Source organism: Pan troglodytes, chromosome 1 (assembly GCF_028858775.2).
Source record: "Pan troglodytes isolate AG18354 chromosome 1, NHGRI_mPanTro3-v2.0_pri, whole genome shotgun sequence".
NCBI classification, from domain to species: Eukaryota; Metazoa; Chordata; class Mammalia; order Primates; family Hominidae; genus Pan; species Pan troglodytes.
Genome location: NC_072398.2, coordinates 14,211,728 through 14,221,855, shown reverse-complemented (window position 1 = coordinate 14,221,855; position 10,128 = coordinate 14,211,728). Strand labels below are relative to the sequence as shown.

At 46.9% G+C, this 10,128-nt stretch overlaps 1 long non-coding RNA gene across 3 annotated transcripts; it reads right to left on the bottom strand.

Moving 5' to 3' along the window:
- Positions 1–2,019: 2,019 nt before the first annotated feature.
- LOC745550 (uncharacterized) lies at positions 2,020–8,813 on the bottom strand. Of its 3 annotated transcripts, XR_677835.4 has the most exons (4): positions 6,792–7,563; positions 5,572–5,661; positions 4,443–4,592; positions 2,020–2,929 (listed from the first exon to the last, which is right to left on the bottom strand). It is a non-coding gene; the product is annotated as an uncharacterized LOC745550 (long non-coding RNA). The 3 variants fall into 3 exon arrangements; XR_008537603.1 differs by lacking the exon at positions 5,572–5,661 and having other exon boundaries at positions 5,985–8,813; XR_008537606.1 differs by lacking the exon at positions 5,572–5,661 and having other exon boundaries at positions 6,065–8,813.
- Positions 8,814–10,128: the final 1,315 nt, after the last annotated feature.

Genomic DNA, 10,128 nt, shown 5'->3' with positions numbered 1-10,128 from the left:
TGAATCTGAATCCTCTTAGTTTATCTGTTTTAAAGTGCTGCATGTGGTATGTTCAGGAGATGAAAACTCTCTGATGAGGCACGTGTGGATGGGATGGCAGGGCTGAGAAGGCCGGCTCCCCCACGGGGTGTGCACAACCTACCTCCCCAGCTGTTTCTGCTACCGGCTGGGGCCTTCAACTCCACCGCCTCCCCTCCCCCAGGCCCTAAATCACTCTCAGGCCCTTTGTTCTTCCCCACAGCTGCTCAGCAAATTCCTTGATTTGAAATTACGATCACAGGTTGGAGTGCTACTTAAAATAATTTTGCCAAATGTTCCATCTCTCTGTGTTGATGAATATAATGGATGACAATTTAAAGAGCAAAAAAAAAAAGTAAGTATTCACTTTGTTGAAGACAAAAAAAAAAAATCATAAGCTGCATGCATAGCATTAGTTTGGCTCTGAAAGATTCATCCCCCCAGGAAGCTAGCCAAATGCTGGACTTTTGTGAACCGCAGCATGGCCGGGAGAGCAGGCTGCTGGCAGGTATGGCCTGCAATAGAGGGAGAGAGCAAAGGTCAGGGCATGTGTTGGGTTTGTTTAAGCATGAGTCAGAGGAGTGGGGGGTAGACCTGGGGATTCAATTTCCAATTTCCTGTGCAAGTCACTGAGCCACACTTCTCCCCTTCCCCAAGAGCTTTTTATGCGTACCGCTCTGCAGAACAAAGGGAGATATGGTAGAGGGACACATAAATAACCGGGACAGGCCGGTCTTCTTGAAGGTGGAGCCTCTCTTGAATTTGGAAAATGCAAGCTCTGAGGGAAGCAGGGATGAAAGCAGACCACATGCATCTAGCACTTTGGCCAACTGAGGCTTCCCGGGCTTGGAGGTCCTCACCCTGGGCTCTTAGCGCAGCCTGAGCCCGGTGTGAAGCCATGGGCCAGCCCTTCCTGCAGGCGGACCCTGTGGCCAGGCTCAGCTCAGGCGAGGGGTGGCTGGGCCATGAGGAATCAGAACAAGGCTTCTTCCTTCACACCCGGTCCTGCTCAGCAGGTGGACTCCACGTTAGACATTTCCCCCATGTCCTAAGGCTTCTTCCAGGCTTGAGCCCTGAAAAGCAGGTGGGGAGAGATGAGCAAATGCTGAGCAAAAAAGAGGTGGTGGTGACGCCTCTCTAAAGTTTTCCATACCAAAAAAGCCCTGGTACAAGGCAGGCACTGCTGGCAGCCAGGCCCCACAAGCTTACTTCCAGTGCAGGAATCCAATGGGAACGTGTGCCCCCAGGGCCACCGGAAACGCAAACTACTCTCTGAAAACCAGGTCAGCCTCTCTGTAGGAGTCTTGCCATGCAGAAAACACCAGGCCCTCTGGAAACGCCCCCTGTTCACTGAGGGTCTCTGGCTGGCCGGCACTATGCCCAGCAAGGCCACCTCCCATAAGTGACACGCCAGGGTCTTGCTGAATCACAATAAGCTGGGAGCTCTGTGCACCCCCCAAAATGATCTTCCACACAATGAAAAGCACTCGAAAGAAATGGTTACAGCTGCTGGGGGCACCGTCAGCCTTTGAGGGCAGTGAGGTGCCAGGGTGGCAGCCTCTGGGGCAAACAAGTCCCAGATCTACCGCTTCCCAGCTGGGGAAGTTTCCTGCCCCTTTCTGGGCCTCAATTTCCTCGTCTGTGAAATGGGCATAACCGTGTCACTTTACCAGGGGGTTGTAATGGGTAAACGCCCCTGCTCTGTGGATAAGCAGGAGTCTTTTGAGCTATTTCCACCAGAAATGGCAGAAGCACGGCAGGGCAGGAGAAGCGCCTGTCTGCAGGTCAGGACAGAAGGCAAAGGTGTCTGTACACACAGAATGTGCTACAGTTCTTTGTCACGCCCTCAACCTCCAGGACTGTCTGCTTGGCTGTACAGTCTGCTTACCATATTCCCTCCAAAGTAGGGCCCCAGCCCCGCCCAGCCCCTCATGGACTCCACTCCAGACCCTCCTCCCAGACAGGTGGGGAAGAGAGGCAGAGCCTGCGGTGTTCCCCTCATTGAGCTGTGGCAGTTCCCCTCTCTTCCTTTCTCTCAGGTGACTCTTTTGACCCCCAAGGATCCCTGAACACTCATGTGCTGTCTCCAGCCTCTCTTGCTTGGAAGAGGAAAGAAATATCTCGGGTTCCTTTGTCTTCGGGCCACACTAGCTCCTCCCTACCCCACTCACTCAGGACACACCAGGAGGGTGCAGAAGGACTGGCTGCCCAACGGAAGGAGATTTTATCACTGATATTGCTTGAACTTACTGGTGTGTGGCAATTAAAATGGTTTAAAAGCAGTCTCACTTGGAGCTGGATTGATTCTTGTCTTTAAACTCTCTAGGGACAATGCCGTCCTCACTGCCAGCCCCCAAGGCACACCCATCCCTGTACCCTCCTTGCTACTGCTCATCCAGGACCCCATCTTTACGGGCCTCCCAAGTCATAAGCGGTCACTCTCTTCTCTCCTTGGATGCCCTTAACACAGAAAATGATCTGCACCCTAGTTACCGCCTCTCCTACAGGAGCCCTCGGGAGACAGGCTTGTCGGGAATCCTCAAAAAGGGTGCTCTCCCTCTCCCCAGAAGCTCTTCTTGGGCCCTTTGGGAAAGCAAAGAAATAACCCGTCCTCCAAATCCCCATGGGCATAAGAGGAGGGTCTTTGATGCCTCATTTTTCTTCTTGTGTTTTTATTTTCCCTTTTTGCAGATCTCTGCATTTAATGAGGAAGTGCCATCAGCAGAAAGGAGAGGAAGCTTCACCCCGACCATCCGCAGGACCCACATCCCTCTCAACAGGAAGGCAGAATCATTCATCTATTGCCTTCCTTGAAGGGCAGCTCCAGACACTCACGTGGACACAAGTAGGAAAAGCACAGAGTGTGTCATCACACTGTGTACCTCATACAGGTGACGTCCTGGAGAAACCTCTGGAAAGAGAAAACAGAAATTTTATGACCCACAATTAAAATGATTTAAGTAATAAATAACCCTGATAGCTTGCCCCACCAAGTGTATGCTATGTTCCACACCCCAGGCCCCTTCACATCCATCTCCTTGCCGAGCCCTCTAACAACCTTATAAGGGAGAGACTTTTTACCCTCACTTCCCAGAGGAGGACACTGAGGCCAAAGAAGGGAAGGGATTCCCCAGGTGACACTGTAAGTGACAGAGTCGAGACCCACATGGCCTGGCTGAAGTCAAGGTCACTCTAATTCCTCACACAGCCCCACCAGAGGTTCCCACAGTGCTGTGTGCCAGCCGGGTGATAAGGCCTTTCCACAAAGGACATCAAAATACCTCATCAGGCTGGACGCGGTGGCTCACGTCTGTAATCCCAACACTTTGGGAGGCCGAGGCAGGCGGATCACCTGAGGTCAGGAGTTCAAGGCCAGCCTGGCCAACATGGCGAAACCCCGTCTCTACTAAAAATACAAAAAATTAGCCAGGCATGGTGGTGGATGCCTGTAATCCCAGCTACTCGGGAGGCTGAGGCAGGAGAATCGCTTGAACCCGGGAGGCAGAGGTTGCAGTGAGCCAAGATCGTGCCATTACACTCCAGCCTGGGTGACAGAACGAGACTCCATCTCAAAAAAAAAAAAAAAAAAAAAAAAAAACCTCATCATCAGTAGAGAACTGTCACCTTCCTAAACGAGGAAACTGACACTTTTAAAAGCAAACAGATTTCTGAACTTGGGGTTAATGATAAAACTGGAAAAACGTAAAAGACTCCCTGTTCCTCTCCTCCATTATCAATATGTGCCTTAGATTTGGATGCCAAGTCAAATCTCACCAGAACTATATCCTCCATGGTAACTCATTAAAGAGTCCATCAAAGTTTGCTTTAAGAGAAAAGTAAATACACCCAACTTTCCATACAATGCCGGACCCTGAGTTCACTTCCTGGTTTCACTGTTGACTCAGGTTGCAATCCTAGATAAGTAACTACACATGCTCACTGCCCTGGGCCCAAAGCTGGGGCGAGAGCCTGGAGTCAGCGCACCCCCAAGAATTCCGGAACATGGGAAGGTGCCCATCTTTCATGGAGGGGGCATGCCTCGAAGAGGAAAATCAGGCAAAAGGCCGTGTGCAAAGCTCCACGTGCAGGTGCAAGCTGCTTGTCCCTGAGTCTCTGATTGCGAGGAAAGGGGTCACCCGTTGGTCGCACCACCAACAAAGCCCTGCCATCCTTTGGCTCTGTGCTCACCCATAATTACTGGGCGTGAGGTGGGAAGGGCCGCCCTTTGGGACTCAGGTGGTGGGGAGGCTACAGAACAGAGTCGGCAACTCAACTCCAATCACAGTGAGCATTTTCAAAGAAACAAATAAAAATAGCCAGAAGTGGGTCAGCACTTACAGTGAGGTTAGAGACAGGAAATTGGGACAGACTCCCAGTCCTGTGTAGAGAGATAAAAGTTTTATTTCATAAGTACAAACTCATACTCTTTCCAATCTGATTCCTCGTTTCTTTTCTTTTGCTTTTTCATCTCCTCTGTCTTTTGGATACACAGGAAACACACACACACAGCTAACAAAAACAGTGTGATGTTGGAATCTTGCTCCTTCAGTTCTAAGGTCCTCTTTTTCCTGAAGCTGAAGAAAAAAGATACTTAAAGAAAACTTACTTGAGAGTCAGGCAGGAAGGGGAGATGGGATACACACTTTCCCTATCTTTCAGGTTTCTGCAATCTCAGCGCATGCTGCTTAAGAGGAAAAGAGCAGCAAAGCAGATGAAAAGCACTGCATCCTTAAGTGATTTACCTGTTCCCAAGCAGGCCTGCCTCACACCTGCCTCCCCCAAGTTCCCTGTCATTGACCCTCCCGCCACCATATCTGTGGCATCTGGTGTGCTGCACACACAGTATATGTGTGCAAGTGCATGGTATATACACATAGCACACATGCATACATGCTATAAACACATGCCCATATATAGGCTCAGTGCACAGGTACGCACAGTGCTCAGGTACACAGAGTACACACACCTGCTAGCCACATACACTCTCAGTGTACACACACGGTGCTCATGCACACATGGTAGTGCATGGTGAATCCACATAGCATCCATGCACACACACAGTACCCACACACACACGCGGTACATACACATGGCACCCCTGCACATACACAGTAGACATGCATAACCCAGAAAGTGGTTCTTGCTCTCTCTGCAACCTTAAGACTTTGGCAGTTTTTGTTAACTCCCACACTTGGCAGGATTACATTTCCTTGTGGCCTCAATGACGTGATAGGGCAGATTTATTGGGCTTACAGAAAAAAAGAGAGAGGAGAGAGAGCGAGCGAGTGAACAGTAAACTCTGCTGTGCAGTCAACCTGGACCTTGGTTTTAAGTTGCAGATCATCAGGGCCAAGACAGAAGATTTGGCAACATGGGGTGGTTTGGTGAGAGTCAGCATGTTTCACTGGTAATCTGCTGGAGCACTAAAATATATACATCCAAAGGTTACCTTCTTTCAATTCACTGAAAAATAAAAGGAGCTTCAAGGCTGGACCAAATAACACACATAAATAACTCATGCATGCCTGCATGCATAGATGCAAACATACATACCTAAGATGTGTAGCAAACAAAACAGGCACAGTGCTTTCAGGAGAAACTTGGGTGTGGAAGTAAGTTCTACCTTTTTGCTCTATTTTCCTCCTGGAGGGAGAGAGGAAAAGCAGCTGCCTAAATGCACAGTCAGCCCACAAGCTGTCATGCGTGACTATCTCCAGGGCAGACAGGAGAGCAGGAACCCCTTTCTGAAGCTGAGTTCTGATGCAGAATGTTTTCAGGGCTTAAGACAGCCCCCACACAGCTAGCCAACAGAACTTTCTGGGCTGCGGTCAGTTAGCTATGTTGCACAGGAATGGCATCTGCTTTCACTTATTTCAGAACTCAAGCATAAGTCCTGGGAGTATTTGACCAAAAGAGCCTCCCACTTGGCGTGCGAGGGTTAGGTTTCCAGAAGATGTAGCACGTACCTGCGCTTTCAACTCCCAGAAGCCAAAGCTATGGAAAGATCTCAGCGTGTTTTTTTTTTAATTTTATTTTAAAATCATACCGTTTTAAAAGATCTGCTTGTTATAAATCCAGCCTGAAAGCAGATGAATGAAACATAGACCCACACAAAAAAATCTACAAGAATAGATCTTTTTTTCTTTTTAACTTGGGGTTTTTGAGGAGGGATTTTAGAGGAGTGGCGGGGAAGCTACTCAGTCGAGATAAACTCCTTAAAAGCATGGGCAAAATTCCCTTTTCTGTGACCAGTTTTTTTAAAAATGACAAAGTCACACAAGAGAGGAAATGAAAAGGGAAATTTTTAGACTTCTCATCTGTGCTGAAAGCCCCGGGCTGTTTCAGAACCCGGTCAGGGTAACCGTCAGGCCTGCGGTCACCGCGCTGCAATCCCAGGAGGCCTTGCGTCAGCGGCCATTATATCAATAAGGAAGTACAATCACCAAACCACAAGCCGGCTTCTTTTCTAAGCCCACATGTTGCTTTAGAGGGTTTTCAAACAAGAGACTTTCCTGTTTTTGAAACCTGTGAATCCACAGGTCTTACAGGTTACTCAAATTATCTTATCACTTGCAGCATGAATTTCAAAACTGCTTACTCCAGCCTTCCCCTCCCCTGGAGGAACAGACGTCCATTTACAAACCAGAATCCTTATTTACAGTGTCCCGTTGCCAACTGCTGACACAGAAGGGGAAAAAATACCAGTTATACATTAAGCTTTAAGGTTAAAGTATCTGTGCCAGACGCTGTCCAAACACCATCTATTCACTGACCTGAAGGCAGGATGACCACACCGGAGAAAATTCCACAGAAACAGTTTCGCGGTCACAGCAGTATTCCTTCACAGAACCAGGCTATGTTTCCTGCAGATGCATACACATGCTTGCAAATGTACTGTAAGAAATCATCACAATTCACAGGAAACATATTTATCCTAAGATGTGCAGCAAATCTGTTGGAAATTTTTAAGCACAGCCAAAAGACATCCCAAACCACCTATGAGGTTGCTTCCCAGGTTGCTGGAAAAATCAACGTAGGATAGCATCGGTAGAGGACGCTACCGCGGCGCAGGTGAAAGATGTAAACAGTGCAATCTAAATCTTCAATGGGATGCAAGTCAGACTTGTTTTTCTCTTGAGCAAATAAAAAGATTCAGATTAAAGAGTGCCTTACAGAACTGGTACAGAGTTCTACATAGAACTGATATAGAGTTCATCTAATAAGAGTGTCTTATAGATGAGATAAATCCATAAACAAACGTCTCTCTTTCCTGCTCAGCTCAGCAGCTTGAGAAAGATGTGCCACACCTAACAACTGCATTTGACAGCCATCTCCTGGTTTAACTTCTACCCTGGCCAGCGGCCACTTAGCGTTTTGCCCCAGCAATGCCTGCAGACTTCATCACGCGCCCCCTCGCTGGAAGCGTCCCTCCTAAGGCAGACCTGAAGTTCACAGAGGGCTTCTGGACAGTAGTTCACATTCTGTTTTCAATGGTGGCCTAATCAGACTGAGAATAAACAACAAGTGAAGTTTATCCTGCAGCTACAACTAGTGAACTCTAAGCCCATTTCACAGAATGCACACAGCAATAATGGATCTAGCAGACACTTATCTAATCTCACACTTTTCCGTCTTTTTTGGGTTATAATCAACACTTAGCTCATCAAAACACACACACACACACGTCTTCCAAAAAAGAACCTGCTCTCAGTTTAAGCACACTGAGATTTTATTTATCTTATTTTATTTGTCTGCATTCCAATAAACCTTCTAACATTGAAATGTTGAGACAGACACTCTAAAGTCAGGATGCTGTGATGTTTATGTTTGAGGGAGGGTTCTTTCAAAGTAGCCAAAACTGTCTGTCTTAGGAAATGTGAAGTGTGAATGAAGCCACACCAAAAAGTCTCAGAAGTAAATCTCTCAAAGATTATGACCAGCCTGTTGTGGAATAACGCAATATATCCTTAGAGGAAAATACAATAAAGTAAGAGAATTCCAGGCTTCCTACACAGGCCCAGTAGGTATTTTTTATCATAATAACTCGTTGGTAAATGGCCTACTATGTCCATAGGAAAAGCATCCTCTTCTTCAACTGTGTTTTAAAAAGAATAACTTTTTCTTTCCTCCTTTGGAAAAGCCATTGCTCCAAAATTCACATAAAACAAATACAGACTGGTTTTCTGTTCCTTTCACTTTCTGTCCCTATCACTTCAGGCTGTGGTAACCAGGACTCCTAGGCCTAAATATGCTTGCCTGATTTTGCCTGAGTTTGCTGGAGAATTGCTCAACCACCCTCTCACTTTGGCTGTGTAGACCATAGCTCTTGCCCTCCCTCCAGGGGAGAGGCATTAACTAATGAAGAAAACAGTGACTCCCCTCTTCTGCCACCACTAACACTCCATACCCGGGTCTGTGCCACCAGGCCTGCTTCCAGGACTGTGGGCTGCCTGTTCCCTGCTATCCTGAGCCTTCCAGCTCCAGTGCCAACAAGGGCACTAGGTAATGGGTACTTCTGATGAAGGACACTGCATGAGATCTTCCCATCACTTACAGAAGTGTTCCATTTGGGGTCATTACCAACCCTGTCTACTCAGACCAGCAAAGCATAGAGAAAAATAGGATGGATAGGCAAGTATAAGGCATCACCTTATATCTGTGTCTTAAAAAGCTCTTTATATTACAGAATTTCTTTATTTGGAACAACAAAATACTCTGAAGGGAATCTCATGAATTTTAGTTTGGAACGTTTATAGAGGTTGTCTGGAAGAATAGTTTTTGTTGATTTGGTTTTTTAATACAAAGAAAAATAAAAGCTTTCGTAGTTATTCTTGAAGGTATGACCTCCAATTACAAGTATGAGAGATATTGTAAGCAAGTCCTTTTCTTTTCTTTTTTTTTTTTTTTTAAGAGACAAGGTCTCACCATGTTGCCCAGGCTGGTCTCAAACTCCTGTACTCAAGCAATCTGCCCACCTCAGCCTCGCAAAGTGCTGGGATTATAGGTGTGAGCCACTACACCCAGCCTGTAAGCCAGTCTTTTAAAGCTCATTTTAAACTTTTTTTTTCTTTTTTGGGACAGGGTCTTGCTCTGTCATCTAGGCTGGAGTGCAGTGGCACAACCTCAGCACACTGCAACCTCCATCATCTCCAAAGTTCAAGCAATTCTCGTGCCTCAGCCTCCCGAGTCGCTGGGATTACAGGTGCCCACCACCATGCCTGTCTAATGTTTGTATTTTCAGTAGAGACAGGGTTTCACCATGTTGGCCAGGATGGTCTAGAACTGCTGACCTCAAGTGATCCACCTGCCTCAGCCTCCTAAAGTGCTGGGATTACAGGCGTGAGCCACCAGGCCCAGCCCATTTTAAACTTTTATTATGACAATGTTTATTTTATATTTTAAAATTTTATTATGACAAAAGGAGCATATAGCACAGTGACTCTCCATATAACTGTCACTCGATTAACAATTACCCGATTTTTTGATGTTTGCTTCATTTATTGTGTTTTACTTTTTTTCTCTTTGCTGAAATCTTTTAAAGAGCATCGCAGGCCTCATGCCGTTTCACTCCTTCCTACTTTAGTATGCACCTCTAAAATGCATGAATATTTCCTTACATAGCCCCATGAAGATCCCTTTTAAAAGCAATACAAGAAGTTGGCTTTGTGGAGATGGCAAATAGCACATGGCTATGAAGGCTTGAGATAACATTTCCAGTGAGCATAGCATACAGACTCAAAAAGTCCTAAATCTCAAAGGCAGTTGGACAGAAGCAAGATGAAGTATTCTGGAAGATTGAGTCAGATCATTCAAAAAGGGACACAGGGCCGAGCACGGTGGCTCATGCCTGTAATCCCAACACTTTGGGAGACCGTGGCAGGCAGATTGCCTGAGATCAGGAGCTCAAGACCCAGCCTGGCCAACATGGTGAAACCCCGTCTCCACTAAAAATACAAAAATAAGCCGGGTGTGGCGGCACACGCCCATAATCCCAGCTACTTGGGAGGCTGAGGCAGGAGAATCACTCGAACCTGGGAGGCAGAGGTTGTAGTGAACCGAGGTTGTGCCACTGCACTCCAGCCTGGGTGACAGAGCGAGAGTCCATCTCAA